The following is a 23,150-nucleotide window of genomic DNA, read 5'->3' as shown; positions in this document are numbered from 1 at the left end:
TCTTTTAAAGCCTCATCCTCTTCAGAAGAATTTAAATCAGGATGAGTTTCTAGCAAGGAAAATAGGAGACTTGGGGTTTGGTCAGAGGGCAAGGAGATAAAAACACCTTTTTCTTACAATTTATAGTGGCATTAAATTTACATAACAAACCTCTGCCAAAGAGGTTTGCTGATGAACAATCAGAGACCAGAAAGGCATGATGAGTGTTCAGGGGGCCTAAAGATACTGGAGTGGGCTGAGATATGGGCAGTGAAATAGGCTGCCCAGAGACTCCAACAGCTTGAATAGAATCAGAGGTGACAGGTAGAATTAAATCCTTCTAATGGATAGTAGAGAAAGTCACACCAGTGTCAACTAAAAAGTCCAGTTCCCAATCCTCTATTCTAAGTTTAATGGTGGCTCAGGGCTGCCACTGAGGATCGGCTGACCCCATCACTTAAGGGAGAAATGCCCCTCAGGAGGAGAAAAACGAGCCTTCTCGGGGTTCTAGGGCCAAGTGGGGACATTTTTTAAACTTTCTCTTCTCTTAAGAGCAGGACATTCTCTTTTCCAATGCCCTGGTTTCTTGCAACACTTGCAATTGTCTGAGGCCATTAGGGAGGCCTCTGAGCGGGCTTTAGTTTACTTTCAGAGTTGCCTTTTTGTTTCTCAAAAGATTCAACTTGTAAAGCAAGAAGAGTTGTCTTTAATTCTCTTTTTCTTTTGCTTTCTGTCAGAGTCCAGTTTTAACAGAGTCTAGGTTCCTGAGGGACGAACGGTGTCGGCGAAGAGATTGAGACTGCATAGCAAGTTGGTGGAAGTAAGTCTGAAGTCTTTATTGTTAAGCGTGTGTTTATGTATATTTTGAGGATTATATAAGTGTCTGGGATATATCTATTTTTCCCCTGAAGTAGTTCGATTTTCCCCCATGATATCATTTTACTTCTTTAATTTATTTGGGTCATCAGCAGTTTTTAAAGGTTACTTTCCTTATTTAGTCCCGGGAAAGAGCTGTTCTTTTTATTTTTTGGGTAAATGTAGTTAATATTTATAGATCTTTACAGTACTTTTTGTAGGGGGCGAGGCTTGGGTTATGTTGGAGGACGGAACAAGTCTTGGGGCAAAGGCGAGTCAAGGTATGTTTAGACCAGGTACATACAGGTCCCCACATCCTCTTACATAACTCCCACACTGAGACATCTGACCCTTTAACCCTCTTTCCTCGGCAGGGCCCTGGGGATGTTGAAGGAATGTTAGTCAGAAGAGGGTCTTTTTTGTCTATTACAGTGGGATTCACCTTTCCCAGTAGATTTCTCTGGGTAAGCACAAGCGTCATGAAGAGAGACAATGTAGCAACTAGTAACAGCAGATTGAGCAAGGAGGACCCTCGGCCATTCCTGCAGGGGTTGCTTTGCAACTCCCTGCTTCGCGTGCCCCAACTGTGTCACTGGGCTGCAGCAGTTGTAGGATGGCGTCCGGCAGCTTTCCTGCTGACTATTTTCAAAGAATTGTGTAGCAGCCTCTGTTATTACGCTTAGTGGTTCCCTGACCAGCCAACCACACTATTTTGAATTTTCTTTTTTATATCAGGAAGGAAGTTTCCAACGAAAGCAGAAATTAGGAGATTCCTACGTTCTGGGGCTCCCGGGTTTAATGCAGTGTGCCTTTGAAAAGTTTCTATAAAACATTCAACAAAGGCTTTTGGATGTCCCCCTTCATTCTGAGTACGTAATTCAATTTTTGACCAATTAACTTTGGGAGGAAACGCCTCTAAGATGGCTCCTATTAAGCCTTGAGTATGAGCCTATAGTTGCGCCACTTCCTGGTCATTTGCAGGAGGGCCTGGGAGAGGGTCTGGCCATCTATTTCCCCTACGAGGGGCGTTTTCTCCAGGGGGTCGTCTGGCCTGCCCGATAACTACAGCGTAATCCTGGGCTGGAAGAACGCCCCTTAGCAGCCAGTCAGGATCCCTGTGGGTGGGGTTATGAATAGCCACTAATCTTTCTAATTCCTTTCTAAATTTAGTAGGATCTTCTGACAATGGAGGCAGGAGAGTTTTATGATTCAATAAACCGGCTGCTGTCCAAGGGACATGAATTCTCTGCAGCAGGGATCCAGGAGACATCTGCAACGGACACTGCATAGGAACCTGTGCAGCTGGCAGAGCCTGATTACAGAGCCCTGGAAAGTAGGAGGAGTTGTAAGGGACAGCAAAGCAAATCTTTCTGCTTTTCCTGGCTGCCTCTACTAAATTCACTTCCTGGCTTTCAGCATTTACACAAGTGACCTGTATAACTCTCGCCGGGTCAGGCCTCAGTGCCCCCCGTAAGTCTTCTAGAGAGAGAGAAGTTGAAACAGGCAGCTGAATGCCCTTTGGAGAAGTTGGCGTTCTAGGATCTAAGGGAACTGGCGGAGGAGCTGGCTGAGGAGCTAAGTCCTGAGGGGGAGGGTTTGAACCAGGGGCCCAGAGATCTAAGTATCTTCTGGGGAATCAGGGACAGGGAGCTGGGGCTATAGGGGAGCATAGGAGGGGGGAGAAGAGGAATTTTCATTGAATTTGCCTTTTAATCTTTGCTCTAAGTCTGACTTCTGTTCTTTCAATTTATTGAGAGATTCCTTGAGGCTAGCCATTATATTTTTTTGGGTTTTCTTTTGAATTTGATCTTCCCATAAATACCAATAAGGCAGCTACTTGTTATGAGATGTCTCTAAAATATTTTTCAAATATAGAAGTTTTTCCAATTCAGAAGATCCGTCATCTGGCCGTTGACGAGTAGGATCTCCATGTGTATATGTATTCCAATAGTGATTCAACCCAATAAGCCTTTTTAAGGAAAGACCTGGAGGTAACTTTCCAGGCATAGAATAGACCTTTACCATGGATGCAAGAGGCGTCCCTGGAGAGGGCGCAGATGATGTAGCCCCATGATCCAAAAGTTCACTTCCAGAACTAGTCAGAGAAAGGAAAGATCTTTGTTGCACAGGCGGTAAGGATGGTGTAGTAAAAACAGTGTCTCCAATCTCCCACGAGAGCGGGGGACGCCTCCAGTCACAGACCCGCTAACCTGTGACATAGGGCAGGTGCTACTGGAATGGGATTTTTCCAGCACTATCAAGCAATGAAGGTTGAGACGACAAAGGCCCTTATGCACTGGGACCTTTATGGCAAACTCCCCTGAGAGCTTGGCACAGCCGGACAGAGAGACAGCTCGGAACCCCAGTCTATTTGACTGGCCACCAAGGTGCACCCTGGTAAATGCACCTTCCGTATGGTGGAGACCAAGGAGAATATTCTCACTGGTCAAGAAGCCAAATTCTCAGGACACAGAACAAGACGGAAGGAAAAACCTCATCCAGTTTTTTTCTTACATGCACAATGACAGCTTCAGCTAAGCCTAGGGTCTCTTGGAGCCAGAATAATACCTAGGAGGGAGGCGCCGCGGGGTTGGGGATCGTGTGTGCTTTACAGAGTGCCTCGTCATTACACGGACGTTTTCTTGAAGTTGGTGGGGGACCTGTGTCATCTACCCCATTCTGTGACCAACTTATCCTTCCATGGGAGACTTCTTGAGGTGGCAAGCACCCTAAGGGCTCTTAACTGCTTGACCCGCGCCCACCAAAGTTTCGGCCTTTTTTCCTTCCAATATGCCGTTAGCAACAGCTTTCGCTTCATGTGCACATGAACCCACAGCAAAGTTTTTCTAGTTAGATGCCCGTCTGGTGAGACTGCAAACTCACCAGCCTGTGGGGCTGTCCCGGACAACAGGCTTATAGGGCCTGTGCCTGCGTCCTATCCTATGGTATTTGCTTCTTATGACACACGACACAAAAGACAGAGACAAAAGAAAAAAAAAAAACAACACAGTAGCTATCTCTGGGAGGAAAAAAGGATCAATAAAGCCAAGAGTATGTTACCAAATTTACCAGAGTCACACAAGAAACTAGTTTCCCAAATATTTTCTCCTGCCAATCTAAATCTGGAAAGAGGAAAAATTCTCACCACTTGCTTCCACCAGACCCCGCAGATAGAGATTCCGGGAGGCTGACGCGGTAAGAAACTTTACCTTTTGCTGACTTTCGCCAGGCGACCCAGGAACTCCTCCTCCGCAGTGGCCCCAGGGAGGAGGCAGTTCTTCTAGCCAGAGAAGGCAGCTTGCCAGCAGTGGGGATCCTGCCCACGATGCCAAAACTCTTGGGGAAGTGGGAGAAATCCCGCCCCCCAACCCCCCACTTTTCCTTGAGATTCTTGTGGCTGGTCAAATAATTAAAAAGTCAAGTTAGGGCTGGCCCAGTGGTGCAGTGGTTAAGTTTGCGCGTTCCACTTCTTGGCAGCCCAGGGTTTGCTGGTTCAGATCCCGGGTGCGGACATAGCACCGCTTGGCAAAAGCCATGCTGTGGTAGGTGTCCCACATATAAAGTAGAGGAAGATGGGCACGGATGTTAGCTCAGGGCCAGTCTTCCTGAGCAAAAAGAGGAGGATTGGCAGTAGTTAGCTCAGGGCTAATCTTCCTCACAAAAAAAAAAAAAATCAGGTTAGCAGGAGAAAATCAAACAAAGTTTAGTAGCATGTATACGTGGGAGAAACTCGGGGAAACTGAGTAACTCAGTCAACTGGCCGAGGCTGCCTGTTTGAGTGTCTTCAGCTACAGACAAAGAGGACATTTTGGGTAGCGGTTTGGGGCTTCGAAGGGGAGGAAGGCAACCCACATGGAAATGGAAAAGCAAATGTTTGGTAAATAGAACTTTGATAAGAGTGGGCTTAGCAAGGATCCTCCCAGTCTACCGGAACCCAAAGTTATCTATGGTGATGGCCTGTCCTGGGGACAGGCCTTTATTTTAAATTACTTTTAAGCAGTTAGCGGGGGAAAGGTAAATGTTCTTGCTGAGTCTGAGCCTTTATTGTCTTCAGCTCGAAATAACCTGCACACGAGAGGGGTGGGTCTTGGGGCGGCCTGCCCTCAACCCCATCACACTCACACCCATAAATATACTCACACATAGACACTCATCTGTACTCATGCATACGTGCAAACAAAGACACTGATTCACACACATATACTCACAGAAAAGTACATATAACCATACACAAAAACACACTCATACACAAAAATATAGACCTACTCACAAAAATGCACAGTCTGCACACACATCTGTACCCTCACACACACACACACACACACACACACACACACTGGGTGGTATGTGTTACGTGGCAAAATGAACTCAAAGGGATCTGCGAGAGCTTTTAGAAGGAGAGGAGTTAATATGTATTGATCAGCTCTTGCTTTCCGGGGATTTATATTAATTATGTGTTTTAATTTTTAAAACAGTCTTACCAGATATTGTTCAGGAAAAAGACACCAACCGTCTCAGAGAAGAAAACCAAGGCACAGAGAGGTTACCTCTGCAGTGAGGATTTGCAGCCAGTCGGCCTGGTGCCCACGGCTGTGCCCTTTGTACCAGCCGATTGCGGGGCAAACGGCTGGAGGGTGGCCGTGGCGGGGTTGGGGGAGGACAAGATATTCCACTGGGATGAGGGAAGAAAATAGAACCTCTATTTGTATTTATTTTTGTATGATATGTTTATCTCCTTTTTTGTGTTGTTCTATACATAAGATACTAGTACAGCAGAACACATGTAACAATAAATAAATAAATATTCATATGTCATGTGTCGGAGGTACTCGCTCCGCACCGCTACTGACCTCGGCCTGCAATCCAGAGTGCAGATGCCCTTGCTTCCTATTGCATCCCGCTGCCTCCCCATCCAAGGAGCAAACGCCCCACCTGTGGGGGACAGGGATGCCCTGCCGAAGGGTCTGAGCTGGGTGTCCAGATGCCCCTTCCGCCCTCAACTGCTTCGGATTTTGCCCACATCAACTTTCATGGCTCTGCTTCTCCTGCTCCTGGAGTCATCTCTTTGCCAAGGGCCTTAGAGTTGCAGAGGCGCTGCCTCTCCTTCACTCCACCAGGCCTGAGAAAGCACGGACTCCTTTCCAAGGAATATTTCATGTTGAAACCCCCAGAAATGAGAGCAGATAACAAAATTAAACTTGTGGACGTGGTTACAAGACACCACAAAGAGTCTTGGTGTCCGCTGTTGGAAGTCTTCATCCCAACACGCTTGTTCTGCCCTCCTAGGTCTCTGTCCTTTCAGTCTTTCTTAAAGAGCCCCACGGAAGCCCTCTTCTAGCCCCTTACACCCCAGGGTACACACAGGTGAGCATACGCCAGGATCCACGCCTCACCCCTGTCCTGTACCCACAGCTCTGAGCCACGGTGCCCTTTATGAACTTTATGCTGCTTTGATCTCTGCAACATTGATCTTTGACTTCCTCAAGGGAGAGGAAGTAGACACAGCTCAACAATGCCTGTCACATTTTTGGGTCTCTTACAGTGATTATTTTATAGCAGTTTAGAGAATAGTGTTCCACATAGCCTTTACTGCTTGTCAATTTTGAGGGCGAGAACACAGCTTAGGATTGCAATGCAAAGGTGAATAGCAAAGGAAGATTCAAATGGATCTTGACAGACTGGGTCACTGAACTGAAACTATCAAGATGAGATTTAAGAGGAAAGAAAGTAAATTCATGCTCTGATACTTAAAACGTTGGTCACGCACAGGAACTAGATGGTAAGATCTGTGATGGAGCGCAGTCTAGGGGAAATAGCTACCTGTGATCAGGTCATAAGTGGAAAAGTCTTACTTTACAACTAGGTCAATAAAAACAACCATGTGATGCTTGCTAGAAAATTAATTGCAAAGATCTGATTATCCCTGGGCTTAGAAAACAAATGGATTCTACTCTGCTCCCCCACCAACACTTGCGAAGAATCAAAGGAACACTATGGATAAGTTACTTCCGGGTTAAATTATCAACCAGTATGGGAACATATACAATGATTACTACACATATAATCCAGCAGCCCCTTCTTATTAAGTAGCTGGTCAACTCCTCTATGTGTGCATGGTTAGAAGTAAGGTCTCAATTTAGATCCTGGTCTTTTTCCAGATACTCCTCTTTTCTCAACATCTGTTGTCTAGTTCTTAGGTCTCATGCTAGTTGGAGATTGGCTGACCTGGAACAAGGGCACACTCTTCTTGTGAATGCATGGAAGAAAGCAAGTTCCCAGTTACTAGAGGAACACAAAAGGGGCCAGACGACCTTCGGTTGGCCTATTGCTGGGGGTATTCTCACATTGGAAATGATCTTCCAAAGAGTCTTTCAACCTCCAAAAGGGTCAAATGTGGAACTGAAAGTCATGAGTAAGTTTTTTTTTTTTTGAGGAAGATTAGCCCTGAGCTAACTGCTGCCAATCTTCCTCTTTTTGCTCAGAAAGACTGGCCCTGAGTTAACATCTGTGCCCATCTTCCTCTACTTTACATGTGGGACGCCTACCACAGCACGGCTTGCCAAGTGGTGCCATGTTCACACTGGGATCTGAACCGGTGGACCCTGGCCACCAAAGTGGAACGTGCACGCTTAACTGCTGCGGCACCAGGCCAGCCCCCATGAGTAAGTTTTGACCCAAGTTTTGCAACATCTATCTCAACAGTTGTTAAGAAATTATTGAAATATATTTTCAAATACTGAAAATAATAGATGCCATGAGGACATCTTGGGATCAAGTGACTAGACGGGAAAGAAGGAGTAAAATGCTGATCCCTAATTGATTGGATGACCAGCTCTAGGAAGGATGAAAATTGTGACCATGGAATCTGTATTAGTTTCCTGTAGCTGCTGTAACAAATTAACTGAAACTTAGTGGTTTAAAATAACACAAATTTACAGTTTGTGTAAATTTGTCACAGTTGTGGAGGCCAGAAATCTGAAACAAATCTTATGAGGCTGAAGTCAAGGTGTTGGCAGACCTGGGTCCTGCTGGCAGCTCCAGGGGAGAATTCATTCTTTATCTCTTTCAACATCTCTTGACTGGCAGCATTCCTTGGCTTGTAACCACATCACTCCAATCTCTTCTTTTGTTCTCACACTGCCCTTTCCTCTTTGGTGGTCAATCTCCCTCTTATGTACTTGTGACTACATTTTGGACCACCAGAATAATCTCCCCACCAGAATATCCTCAGTTTAGTCACACATGCAAAGGCCCTTTGGCTATATAAATTAACAGCTTCCAGGGTTAGGACCTAGATGTCTTTGGGGGCCATTAATCAGTCAACCACAGTGTCTTTATCAGAGGTCTCTTTCATTTGTTTATTTATTTTTTCCCATCTCATTTCTGCTTCTTTTTTCCCCAAGCTTAACTGAGATATTATTGACATATAGCATGTAAGTTTAAGGTGTACAATGTGGTGATTTGATACATGTATATATTGTGAAATGGTTAGCACAATAGGGTTAGTTAGCACTTCCATCCCCTTACATAATTACCATTTTTTGTTGTGATAACATTTAAATGTCTACTCTCTTAACAACTTTCACATACATAATGCAATATTGTTAATCATAGTTATTATACTGTACATTAGATCCTCAGAACTTATTCATCTCATAATTTGGAAGTTTGTACCCTTCGACCAACATCTTCTCATTTTCCCCAACACCAGCCTCTGGCAACCACCATTTTACTCTCTGTTTCTGAGTTCAGCTTTTTTAGATTCCACATATAAGTCAGAACATACAGTATTTACCTTTCTCTATCTGACTTATTTCACTTAGCATAATGCCCTCAAAGTCCATCCATGTTGTCACAAAATGCAGGATTTCTTTCTTTTTTATGACTGAAGAATATTCCATTCTGTATATATACATTTTTTACACATTCACCCATCAAGGGGAATTCAGGTTGTTGCTGTGTCTTGGTTGTTGTGAATAACACTGCACTGAATATGAGGGTGCAGATATCTCTTCAAGATAGTGATTTCAATTTCTTTGGCTATCTACCCAGAAATAGGATTGCTGGATCATACAGCAGTTCTATTTTTAATTTTTTAAGGAAACTCTATATTGTTTCCCATAGTGGCTGTACCAATTTACATTCCACCAGTAGTGCACAAGGGGTCCCTTTTCTCTATACCCTTGCCAACACTTCTCTCTCGTATTTTTTTTAAAGATTGGCACCTGTGCTAACATCTGTTACCAATCTTTTTTTCTTCTTCTTCTTCTCCCCAAAGCCCTTCAGTATATAGTTGTATATTCTAGTTGGAATTCTTTCTGGTTGTGCTATATGGGATGCTGCCTCAGCATGGCTTGATGAGCGGTGCCATGTCCGTGCCCAGGATCTGAACTGGCAAAATCCTGGGCCGCCAAAGCGGAGCACACGAACTTAACCACTTGGGCACAGGGCCAGCCCCTTGTCTCTTGTATTTTTGATGATAGCCATTCTAACAGGTATGAGGTGATATCTCATAGTGGCTTTGACTTGCATTTCCCTGATGCCTGTTGGTCATTTGTATGTGGTCTTTGGAAAGATGTCTATATGCCCAATTTTTAATTGAATTGTTTGGATTTTTTGCTATTGAGTTGTGTGAATTCCTTATGTATTTTGGATATTAACCCCTTATTGGATAGATGGTTTGCAAATATTTTCTCCCATTAAGTAGATTGCCTTTTCCTTTTGCTGATTATTTCTTTTGCTGTGCAAAAGTTTTTTAGTTTGATGTAGTCCCACTTGTTGATTTTTGCTTTTGTTGCGTGTGTTTTTGGTGTCATATCCAAAAGATCATTGTCAAGACTAATGTCAGGGAGCTTTTTCCCTGTGTTTTCTTCTAGTAGTTTTATTTTCAGGTCTTCTATTTAAGCCTTTAATCCATTTCAAGTTAATTTTTGTGAGTGATATAAGATAAGAGTCCAATTGAATTTTTCTGCATGTGAATATCCAGTTCTTCAAACACTATTTATTAAGGAGACTATCCTTTTCCCATTGAGTGTTCTTGGCTCCCGTGTCAAATATTAGTAGATCATATATGTATGGGTTTATTTCTGGGCTCTCAATTCTGTCCCATTGGTCAGTGTGTCTGTGTTTTTTATGGCAATACCATACTGTTATGATTACTATAGCTCTGTAATAAAGTTTGAAATCAGGAATTATGATGCCTCCAGCTTAGTTCTTCTTTCTCAGGATTGTTTTGGCTTTTGGGTTTTTTTGTGGTTCCGTACAAATTTTAGGACTTTTTTCTTTTTCTGTGAACAATGCCTTTGGAGTTTTGATAGAGATTGCATTGAATCTATAGAGGGCTTTTGGTACAACGCACACTTTAACAATATTAATTGTGCCCATTCAAGAACACAGGATATCTTTCCATTTATTTGTGTCTTCAATTTCTCTCATCAATGTCTTATAATTTTCAACGTACAGATCTTTCACTTCCTTGGTTACATTTATTCCTGTGTTTTACTCTTTTTGATGCTATTGTAATTGGGATTGTTTTCTTTACTTCTTTTTCAGATAGTTCTTTGTTAGAGTATAGAAACGAAACTAATTTTTATATGTTGATTTTGTATCCTGCAACTTTACTGAACTTTTTAATTAGTTCTAATAGTTTTTTGATGGATTTTTTAGGGTTTTCTGTATATAATATCATATCATCTGCAAACAGGGACAACTTTATTTCTTCCTTTCTGATTTGGATGCCTTTTGTTTTTTTTTTCTTGCTGAATTGCTCTGCCTAGGACTTCCAGTACTGTGCTGAATAGGAGTAGTAAGAGTGGGCACCTTTATCTTGTTCCTGATCTTAGGGGGAAAGCTTTTAACCTTTTACCATTGAGTATGATGTTAACTGTGGGTTTGCTGTATATGGCCTTTATTACATTGAGGTATGATCCTTCAATACTCAATTTGTTGAGTTTCTGTCATGAAAGGATGTTGAATTTTGTCAAATGCTTTTTGTGCATCTATTGAGATGATCATATGATTTTTATCTTTCATTCTATTAAAGTGGTGTATCACATTTATTGATTTGCACATATTGAACCATCCTTGCATCCCAGGGATAAATTCCTCTTGATCATGGCATATGATCCTTCTAATGTGCTGTTTGCTAGTATTTTGCTGAGTACTTTTGCATCTATATTCCTCAGGGATATTGGCCTGTAGTTTTCTTTTCTTGTAGTGTCCTTGTCTGGCTTTGATATCAGGGTAATGCTGGCCTCATAAAATAAGTTTGGAAGTGTTCCCTCTTCTTAAATATTGAGGAGGATTGATGTTAATTCTTCTTTAAATGTTTGGTAGAATTCACCAGTGAAACCATCTGGTCTTGGCTTTTTCTTTTCTGAAAGTTTTTGATTACCATTTCAATCTACTTATTCATTGTTGGTCTGTTCAGAGTTTCAATCTGATTCTATCCTCTGTCATCTCCACTCTACTGTTGAGCCCATCCAGCAAATTTTATATTTTAGTTATTGTATTTTTCAGTTCTATAACTTCTATTCACTTTTTTATAAGTTCTGTTTCTTTGATGAAATTTTAAAAATTCTTTCAAGAGAATAATTTCTTGTTGAAGCATTTTAATGATGGCTGCTTTAAAATCTTTCTCACAAAGATTGGTGCTAACATCTGATTCATGTCAGTGTTGGTGTATATTGGTTGTCTTTTCTCATTAAAGTTGTGATTTTCCTTGTTCTGCCTACGGCAAATGATTTTTTATTGTATCCTGGACATTTTGGATGTTATTTTATGAGGCTCTGGATCCTACTTAATCTTCTTTTGCATTAGTGAGCAGTCCTTCTGTTGAAGCGTAGTGTGAGGGGAGGGTGGGTGCTTATATTCATCTTCCTGCTGAGCCCTACCAACACCACCTTGGCAAAAGTGGAGTGCTGACTCACAGTGCCTCTTTATAGCGGCATGCTGGGCACTGTGAGTTTGCGGGTGAGTTCGACTCCCTGCTGGGTCTTCTTGATACCTTGAGTCTTGCTGATGCCTTCTAAGTGAAAGTAGGATGCCAACAGCCACTGCCTCCCTCGAGTGGGGCTGTAAACTCTGCTCCTTTCTGGGTCTCCCTGACGCTGGTGGAGGAGGTGGAAAATCAAGTGGCTAGCCCCACCTCATACTGTTTCATTCAGTCTTGATGCTGATGGGGTTGGAGGCTCAGTTCCACACTGGGCCCCCACTGACACCAACAGGCAAGGGGACCAGAGTGCCTGTGAGCTCTGCTTCATGCCATCTTATTCTGTCCCTTTCTGCTGGGTGGTTGAGGAGGTTCAGCTCCCCACTGGGCCCCAGTGACACCAGGCATGGGGCGAGAGTGGAGCACTTACCAACCCTTATTTGCGTTGCTTTGTTCAGTCTCCTTAATGCTGGGTGGGAGTGGAACTTCAGCTCTCTGCTGGAATTTCAGGGGCAGCATCTGCAAGCTTATCTCTTATCCCTTATCCATTGTCCTGCACTCAAGGACCACAAGTTTCCTGCTTCCTATTTACTCATCAAAGGTACCACTCCTTCTAAGGTCCCTGATGCCCCCTGCCCCTTGACCTCCTCATCACACATAGAACCCTCCCTGCTTGCCAGGGGACCCCTGAGAATAATTGGAGGGCAGTCATTCTGGCCTGCTTCATATTCCCAGTACCACAGCCACCTCTTCAGAAGCTTTGGGGTACCTGGAGTCCTTTGGCCTGAACGTGCCTGGGAGTCATGTCTCCTTGGCTGGACCATAGCCAATGGCTGACTGGGGTGGAAGCAGGGAAGCCCAGCTCCCTTGCCCACAGGATCAGGCTGGAGCTGGGTCTTTGTCTGAGTTCACCCCTTTCCCTGTCTGGCTTCCCCTGCATCCCTTTCCAGTTTCTCCTATAAGTTCTTCCTTAATAAGTCACACGTATGGGGAAAAAAAGCAAAGGAAGCCCATCAGATAGTACATCTTCCTTGTCCCCAGGCTGCTCTGTGCGTCCTCTCTCTGCCAGCCTCCCTGGGTACACTCCCCTCCTCCCAAATCTTTCCAGGTGCTTTCCAAAACTGATGTTCCATGACAAACAAAAGCATCCACACCATCAGTGCATAGCCCTGGCCTCACATGAGAATCACCTAGGGGGACTTTTCAAAAATATAGATGCTCAGATGACCCCAATAAGGTCAGAACCTAGACAGCCACGTTTTACAAAAGTTCTCCAAGGTGATTCTCACCTGTAGCCAGGGTCAAGAACCCACCTTGATTTGCTGTGTATTGGGATCATCTGCAGGTGCTTAAAAATATTCTGGATAAAATGGTAAGTGAAGAAAGCACAATCTATTTGATCAATATACGGTATAAACATTACAAACAATTGAAACAGTAGGCACCAAAGAAATGGGATCCTTTCATTCTTTTGTCAATTCTTTTCTATAAATTTCAAATTTTCTTCACTGAGAAGGTATATATATATATATATATATATATATATATACACCCTCAAACATATAAATAAACAACTTTCTTTGAAGTGTGTTTTACGTATCATTTCGAGTGTACGATTTAATGATTTTTAACAAGCTTACTCAGTGGTGCAATCATCACCATAAATCTGTTTTTCATCCCCCAAAGATCTCTCACTCCCATTTACAGTTACTCCCTGTTCCCGGCCCCAGGCAACCACTAATTTACTTTGTCTCTACAAATTTACCTTTTTGGGACATTTCATACAAACGGAATCATACAACACGTGGCTTCTTGTGTCTGACTTCTTTCACTTAGCATATTGGGGTTTTTTGTTTTTGTTTTTGTTTTTGTTTTTTTGAGGAAGATTAGCCCTAAGCTAACTACTGCCAATCCTCCTCTTTTTGCTGAGGAAGACTGGCCCTGAGCTAACATCCACGCCCATCTCCCTCTACTTAATACATGGGACGCCAACCACAGCATGGCTTTTGCCAAGTGGTGCCATGTCTGCACCTGGGATCCGAACCGGCGAACCCCGGGCCGCCGAGAAGCGGAACATGCAAACTTAATTGCTGTGCCACTGGGCCGGCCCCTAGCATGTTGTTTTTGAGGTTCATCCATTATGTACCATGCAGCAGTAGTCCACTCCGTTTCATTGCCTATTGTATGGACACCCATTTTGCCTATCTATTCGCCAGTTGATGGATATTTAGGTTGTTTCTGCTTTTTGACTATTATGAAAAATACTGTTATGAACATCCATGGCAAGTTTTTTTTGTGGACACATATTTTTATTTCTCTTGGGTATATACGTAGAAGTGAAATTGCTAGGTGATATGGTAACGCTATGTTTAACATTTTGAGGAAACGCTGAACTGTTTTCCAAAGTGGCTGCACCATTTTATATTTCCACCAGTGACGCAGGATGTATGAGGGTTTCGTTTCTCCACACCCTTGCCAACATTTGTTACTGCTTGTCCTATTTATTACAGTCATGCTAATGGGTGTGAAATGGTATCTCATCGTGGTTTTAATTCACAATTTGCGTTTCTCTAATGACTAATGATGTTGAGCATCTTTTCACACTTTATTAGCCATTCATAAATCTTCTTTGGTGGAATATCTGTTCATATCTTCTGCCTACTTTGTGATCGGGTTGTTTGTTTTCTTGCTATTGGGTGGTTTGAGTTCTTCGTAAATTCTGGATACAAGTCTTTTATCAGATATGTGTTTTGTAAATGTTTTCTCCCAATCTATTTCCTGTCTTTTCATTTTCTTAACGGTATCTTTCGAAGTGCAAAAGTTTTGAATTTTGACAAGGTCCATTTTACCAATTTTTTCTATTTATGAACCATGCTTTTGGTATTGCAGCTAGGAAAACTTTGCCTGGCTCAAAGTCTAAAGATTTTCTCCTTTGTTTTCTTCTAACAGTTTAATTGTTTTAGCTCTAACTTCAAAATCTATGATTCACTCTGAGTTAATCTTTACATATGGTGAGAGGTGAAGGTCTAAATCCATCTTTTTGCCTACTCGTACTTTTATTATGAAACTTGTTTTATAATGTAAATATTAATAGCAGCTTAATATTCCATTTCATGAACATGTTATAAATACTGGGGTCCTGGTAAGTGTTTACAAACTGCCTCTCAAAAAAAAAACAAAAAAAACCAGCACTGATTTGTAGCCTTTGCCAATTCCTTGGCGTAAATACTCCAACCATGTCCAATTTCCAGGTACCAACGTTACAGAACCTATCTTGGAGTTGGGAAGAGATGGCAGTTGACTTTTGTGAACTGCTACAAGCTGGCTGCAGCACAGAGTCGAAAGAAAGATTTCTTGGACTCTCAAGGTCTGGTGAATCTGTTGTTGAATCTGCTTAACCAATCCCCTGGGGTTTTTCCCCTCAATATACAAAAGGTGTCTGAAAAAGGAGGAAGAAGCAGTCTATTTTATTCACGGCTATAAATGAATGCTGGACTTCCAGGGGGTTTCTAGTTCTCCCTTATAATGAGCACAGCTGTGGGCAACATCCTTGCAGCCTTTCTGTGGTCACATTTGGTAATGCCTGTCATATTTACTTTCAGAACAACTCCCAGCCTTGCTTCCTGGTGAAGACAAAGAAAATCGAGTTTTGACAAAACAAGAGAAATACAAAGCTGCTTGAACTTCCGCAATTTTGTGAAGACACGTATTCAAAGTTTAAATTATGAGGGTGACTTCTCCTTTTTTTCTCCCTCTCAGGAACCAAGTATTGAATTAAACAAATGCTACAGGGCAAAATAGTTGTCTTGACAGGCACCAGGATGAGGTCAAGTGTGAATGGCCACAAGGTGTCAGCTTCCGGACAGTATCTTGTGCATAAAAGCAATGCAAGGAAATCACTGGAGTGTGACCTGTTTCAAAGAAAATGCACGGAGAAACTTCCTTATGAGGAAAAGCTTGTAAGAAGCATAAATAAAATGAGAGGACTGCTCTGGGACTGGTGCTTGTCAGGGTTAGTTACTAAATACCCGTCTGCAGTTCCATGGCTTTATCCACATTGTTACAAGGCTCGAAGGGGCAGAGGCCTGGGATGCGGGGAAGGGTAAGCGATGAGAGTTTCCGGGGAGAGGGGACAGTGAGTAGTGTGGGGACAAGAGGGTTTTGAGCAATTTTCACAACCTGCTGAGGCCTGTATCCCAAGTCTTTATAACTACTGTTATTTTAACTACCCTTTTGGATTAATACGAAAAGTGAGACTCAGAGACATGTTAAAGTGCTCACTCAGCGTCTGCTGGCAAATCCATCCCTGTCTTTTAAAGGCTGTGCTCAAGTGTACGCTGTGAGTCACCTCCTGAATTGAAAACTCAAACTCCACATTTTATCATGGCCTCCTGCTCTGCCCCATCTCCCAGATCATCAGCCCCCCTCCCCTGCCCTGTCCCGGCCCCTGGCTCTCCCAGCACACTGTGGAAGAAATGTTTTACAGTTCCCGGAGGGCATCACACTTCTGCGTCTCTATTCACACCATACCCGCATCCTAGAATGCTGATCCCAACTTGTTCTTTGAGGAAACATCTGCTCATCTTTTTCTTTTCTGTCTCTTTCTCTTTCCCCAGCTTTCCCACTCTCTATTCCCTTCCCCTTTTCTTTTTCTTCTTCATTTCTTTCTTTTCACAAAGAATAGTTTTCTTCCAATGTGCTCATTTAAAAAAATGGAGAGCCCTGGAAGAGGGTACAGAAGAAAACCAACATCACCCTTTGTGGTGGCTTTGTGTGGTGTAGGTCTAGTTAAGCTAGAACCACATTTCCCAGAATCCCTTGCTTGTAGGGTGAGCACCTGCCAGGAGAGATCATTGATGTGCGATCTGTGGGAGTGAGGCAACAGCCACAATGTTGTGCTCTGAGGGAGGAAGCGGGTGCCAAGCTGTGTCGCGGCTTACACACACTGTTGTCCATCTGCTGGCTCCCTGGCTCCCTGGCTCCCTGGCACAGCGCCTGTAGGTCCTTCTTCTCCCCTCCTGTTCCCGAGTCCTGGGCCAGGCACCCATGCATCTCCATGGTGAAGGTGCAGCTCCCCCTACAAGTTGTTCTCCACATGGTTTGGCCTCACGGGGTCTGGTGGTCTGTGTGGGTTGTGGTTTGTCCTTACAGTTCCACTTTGTCCTTGCTGTTGTCCATATCTAGCTTTCCTTCCTGACTGCCCGTGTGGCTGATCTATAGAGGCTTCCCACTCAGTGTTAGATGTGGAGGTGACAGCCTGCATAGACTCACCCACTGCTTCCCATAGTTGCATACAATCCAATTCCTAAACCTACTGCAGAGGTCCTCAAACTTTCTCAGTTCACAGTGCCCCGAATGTCTCAGTATGTTTTTCTCAGTACCCCTGGGCTGAGAGGAATACCAAACAATTCCACCAATTAAGTGGTTAGGTCCAAACAACTTAAGTATTTTCGTTTGTAGCTATCTGAGAAGAAAATACATATAAATTGAAATAAAAAGTAATATTTGATTATATTTTTAAATAATTAGTACCAATGGGATATGTCTATCTACTGGACATGGCCCAACTTCTCAAACCTTGGAATCCAGTTGGACACTGTCTCTCTTATTTCCTGTTCCATGCTGCTTTATCTCAAACCACTGGAAACCCAGTTTTGTAAAGATATGACAACTTTGAAAGGCATGTATTGCCATCTAATATTGAAACTGTGACCCATCTCAACTAGTAGTTCCCAGGGTGTCCAAGAAATATCAGGTATCAATGTACAGCCCTTGAGAAGCAGAAATATTCCATGGCACCCCTGTGAATTCATTGCAGCCCCTTAGCACACAGTTTGGGAATGAGTTATGTGGGCTCGGCGAACCAAAGAGTCGAAAGAAAGATTTCTTGGACTCTCAAGGTCTGGTAGTAGTGCTCCTTTATTCAGAGAATAGCATGGGGACAGGACCCATGGGCAGTGACGAGTTGCAATGTGTTGAGGGTTAGGGCTAAATTGATAAGATATGGGTACATGACTTATTTTTACCAGACAAAGGAAAGATGATGTAAAAAGTCATTAAAACAGTATCAGTGCAGGTGGGGTCTGGTTACTGTGTGGTCGTATAACTTTAGATATGAATCGGGTCAGACAGATCAGCATGGAGGCCAGGACGCCTTGGGCTTCTCTCCCTGGGGCAGCCCCGATCCACATGCTGATGGCCTTATCTCATGTCATTTCTCTGATCAAATCCAGATTGATACACACATGATCCCACAAACATTTTGGGTGTATTCTCTTCCTGTCTTTGTGTTCGGCAATATATTATAAAATATGAACCAGAAGAGTTCTGTATTTTTCTTTTTTATTTAATGTTAGTATTATGAGCATATTCACATGTCAATAAAATTCTTTAAAAATCGTTCATGTATGTATCATATGCCATATTTACCAATATTTATTTAAACCTTCCCCAGTTATTGAACTTTCCACCTGTATTCAATTTTACTATTATGTGTGAATACTTCCTTAAAATAGATTCCTAGGAGCAGTATTACCAGATGAACTTCTTAAACAATCTTAATACCTATTGCCAAATTGCATTTGAGAAATATTGCACTAATTTATATTCCCATCAAAAATATATGATAGCGACTGTTTCGCCTCATCATTTCCTGCACTATTTTAATTAATGAAATTAAATAAAATTTCTTCACTGTTTTAGCAGGCAAAAGAAGGATTTCATTTTCATTAGCATTTCTTTGATTACTATCATGGTTATTTTTACGTTAATGACTCTTGCATTTCTTCTATGATCTGTTTATATCTTTGTTTATTTTTTAAAATAATCAGGCATATGGAATAATTGTACAGTTGGAAAATCCCAATGGTTTTCTTATCGATTTGTAAGATTGCTTTATATTTAGGGGAGTTGACATTTGGCATCTTTGCCTTAATTTTTAGTTTTTTACTTATGTTATTTCTTTGCCATAACATCTTTGTATTTCCTGCTTTATAATGTGTGTCAGTATACGCGCAGGCAAATATCTCTCCCAGTACAATACTTTTCTTTCTTTCTTTTTTTGTGAGGAAGATTGTGGTGGGACACCACCACAGCATGGCTTGATGATTGGTGTGTACGTCTGCACCTGGGATCCGAACCTGCAAACCCCAGACCCCCAAAGCAGAGCACGTGAACTTAACCACTATGCCACTGGGCTGGTCCCCAATACCCTTCATTTTTGAAATTTGCTTAGACTGTCTCATCTGATTGCTTCTCCAAATGATATTTAGATTTATTAAATTAAATACAAAATGCTTCTGGGGTTGAACAAAGCTGCAAAGTCATTTGGTGCTGGCCTTTCAAGTCTCTGGTCAGGCGTCGTTTCATCGAGCCCAATTCCCCTGGTTGAACTGACCATCTCATGTGGCTCCTGCCCCATCAGGGTACACAGAAGGCTCCAGAGCATGTGTGGGTGACAGGCAATATATTATATAGTGGTCTTCGTACCCCTGGGGTCTTCATACCCCCGGAGTCTGGCTCAAGCGGCTTGTACTGAGTAAAGGGATAAATCAATGAGTGGGTGAGTATTGGCATATGGATGAATGAATAAACAAATAAATGGATAAATAAAATTTACTGGCAGCCCTCCTTTTCCCCTTCCCATGTCCCCTTCCAGAGACTCTTTCTCCTCTTGCTTTCCTGGGAGAACAGATCACAAAAGAGACTTACAGGCTTTCTGTAATTTAGTTGTGTCCAAAACGTCTGCTGATGGCTTCAGAAAATCTCACAGCTCCAGGCTTACAGGGTCCCTGTGTTTTAAATTATCCCAAGGCCTTGCCACAAGGCAGGAAAGACCGCCACCCACGGCCCTGGGAGGACTGGGATGCTGCAGATGGGAGGGGCGGGGCGGCACACATGTGAGGCTCACGCTGGAGGGCAGCTCTAGTTAAGGAGGTGTGCATGGGCAAGGGCTCCCACCACGGGGGCCTGGCAGGGGGATGCGGGCCTCCCAAATAACCCCTTCCTGCTTCCAGGAGGGACAGTGCTCAGGTGGAGACAGAATGGCAGCCCTGCCGATTCTCCTTAGACGGTCATGACGCCTCTTCCTTTCCTGCCGCCCAAGTTTCAGCCTTTTCGCTGTTTCTCAGCTCCTACCATAGAACGTGAGAATGGGAAATGAAAGGACCAGAATAAACCTTGGGCAACTTCAGAGCAGGATATCTCTGCTATGTCCAAATGCCTGCACAGCAGAGGGATGTGACTGCACGGAGCCGTGTCTGACACAGTGACAACCATGGACTTAAAAATCAGTGTTCTTTTTTCAAAATTTTACCCAGAGAATTTCATGGGAGAAAGTGTTAGTCATGCACTGAGTTGGTATATCATTTGAAGTGGCTAATTAAGAGGAAGACTGAGTGTGACAGGGAAGGAAATGTAAAATTAGCTAATGTCAGCGCTTCTACCTGCCCCTGCCAATACTGAGTCCTCTAAGTGTGGAAAAATCAAAATCTATTCCTTTGGGCTGATGTTTCTCAAGCTTTAGTTATTAGAATCACCGTTTTGATTTTTGCTACATCTTCACATGTTATATTACTTAAACATTGTACTTAAATAAGTAACCATATTTTAATTATAATAGTAAATCTTCATATGATACTAACCAGGTGCCAGCTCCTCTTCTAAGCCCTTCAGATGCATTTATTCATTTAATCCTTGTGACCACCCCATTGGATGGATGGTACTATTGTCTCCATTTCAAAGTTGGAGTCTCTGAGAAGTTAAGTAACTTGCCATAGTTACACACCTAATCAAAGACGTAAATAAGAAATGGAAGGCTATTATGCTAAAAAAAAAAGAAAATATAGGACAAAATGGAGAAACATTGGTATTTAAAGATGGGAAAGGAGCCCTTAAATTACACTTAAATAACGTAAGCCAAAAGACAAAACTTGATGAATTTTGTTTTATCAAGATTAAGGACGTCTATTCAATAAAGGATATTATACATTAAAGGAAGATACAGCTGAGACAATGATAGAAGTCCTTTGCTATGTCTAAAGCATTAAGAAATTAAACTCCAGAATCTACAAAGAACTTTTGCAAGTCAACAAGAAATGACAGCAAACCCAATAAAAAATAGTCAGAGATAAGAACAAGTAATTTACAAAAGAAGAAGTTTAAAAGCCTAGCAAGCAGATAGAGGTTCTAACTCATCAGTAATCAGAGAAATGAAAATGAAACAACTATGAGTGTCCCTTTTCTTGTTAGACTAGCAAAGATTAGAAAGCAGTATAAGGCCAAGTATTGGTAAGGATGTGGGGAGAGGCAGCTTCATGCACAGTTAGCGGTGACGTGGACTGAACTTATTTACTCTCTTTATAATCGATAGTTTCCAGTCCAAGTCTGTATGAGGATATTGCAGCTTCATTTGTGAGAACAGAGAGCTGGAAGTAATCTTGGTGTCCATCCCTAATGGAGTAGATAAGTAAAGCGTGGAGGATAGACTCTACGGAGTCCTGCACCACAGGTAAGAGGAATGGATTGGATATTCTACATAGCAATGTGGATGAGCTTGCAAACCAAGTGCTATGTTGAAAATTAAGAAACAGGTATTATTTTCCCAAATTAAAAATATTACATAAAAAACAACAGTATGTATTTTAAGGCATAAAAAGAAAATGAAACAGAATTACTGTATGATCCAGCATTTCCACTTCTGGGTATAGACCCAAAAGAATTGACAGCAGGGTCTCGAGGAGAGATTTGTTCACTCATGTTCATAGCAGCGTTATTCATAATAGCTGAAACAGAAGCAATTCAAGTGTCCATCAAAGGACGAATGGGTAAGCAAAATGTGGTAAATACATACAGTGGAATATTATTCAGCCTTAAAAAGGAAGAAATGCTGATGTATGTTACAACATGGATGAACCTTGAGGACATTGTGGTAAGTGAAGTAGCCAGTCACAAAAACACAAATACTGTGTGATTCCACATAAATGAGGGCCTGGCAGGAGGGACAAATGGAAGCTATTGTTTAATGAGTATGGAGTTTCACTTTTACAAGAGGAAAAGAGTTCTGGAGATGAATGGTGGTGATGGTTGTACAACATTATATATATATTTAATACCACTGAACTGTACACTTAAAAATGGGTAAGATGGTAAATTGTATGTGTTTTTTTGTAAATTTTTTTAAATTTAAAAAATAGGATAAAAAGAAAAGAAAATGATACACATTAAAAACCTTAGAATAGGGGGGCTGGCCCCGTGGCCGAGTGGTTAAGTTCGCGCGCTCCGCTGCAGGCGGCCCAGTGTTTCGTTGGTTCGAATCCTGGGCGCGGACATGGCACTGCTCATCAGACCACGCTGAGGCAGCATCCCACATGCCACAACTAGAAGAACCCACAACGAAGAATACACAACTATGTAGCAGGGGGCGTTGGGGAGAAAAAGGAAAAAATAAAAAATCTTTAAAAAAAAAAAAACCTTAGAATAGGACTCCTGCTTTTGGTCATGACATTTTTCCATTCATCTGTTGGTAGATGTTTGGGTTGTTTCCATACCTTGGCTATTGTGAACAATGCTGCAATGAACACAGGAGAACAGATATCTCTTTGAGATAATGATTTGGTTTCCTTTGGATATAGACCCAGAGTAGGATTACTGGATTACATGGTAGTTCTATTTTTAATTTCTTAAACTTCATACTGTTTTTCATAGTGGCTGTACCAGTTTACATTCCCACCAGCAGGGTACAAGGATTCCCTTTTCTCTACATCCTCACCAGGATTTGCTGTCTCTTGTCTTTTTGTTGATAGACATCCTGACAGGTGTGCAGTGATAACTCATTGTGGTTTTGACTTGATTTTCTTGATGACTAGTGATGTTGAGCACCTTTTCATGTACCTGTTGACTATGTGTATGCCTTTGGAAAAAAGTCTATTCAGGTCCTTTGCCCATTTTTTAGTTGATTCATTTGTTTTCTTGCTATCAAGTTGTCTGAGTTCCTTATATATTTTGGATAATAACCCCTTATGGGATATGTGGTTTGTAAATATTTTCTCCCACTCCATAGCTTGCCTTTTCATTTTGTTGATGGTTTCTTTTGCTGTACAGAACCTGGACCCTCGTGTACCAAAAAGTAGGGAAGTGCTCAAAAAATGATGGGAAGGCAGAGAAAAAGGACATGGGATCCAGCTTGAAGAGGCTCCCACTAGATAAATCTGGAACAATTTGTGCATCAAAATAAATAAAGACAATATTAAACTCTATTCCATTGAAGAAAAAAGGAATCCATGAGGTCATGGCGATATCAATAAATAAATGAATAAACAATTGGAGGAGAAAAGAAGCTTTTATTTTACATTAGAATGCCAACTAGTAATAATCACTTATTAATTAA

The sequence above is a fragment of the Equus przewalskii genome, chromosome 15, assembly GCF_037783145.1.
Source record: "Equus przewalskii isolate Varuska chromosome 15, EquPr2, whole genome shotgun sequence".
In the NCBI taxonomy this organism is placed as follows: domain Eukaryota; kingdom Metazoa; phylum Chordata; class Mammalia; order Perissodactyla; family Equidae; genus Equus; species Equus przewalskii.
The sequence above is the reverse complement of the archived record's forward strand: the minus strand, read 5'-3'. Positions refer to the sequence as shown.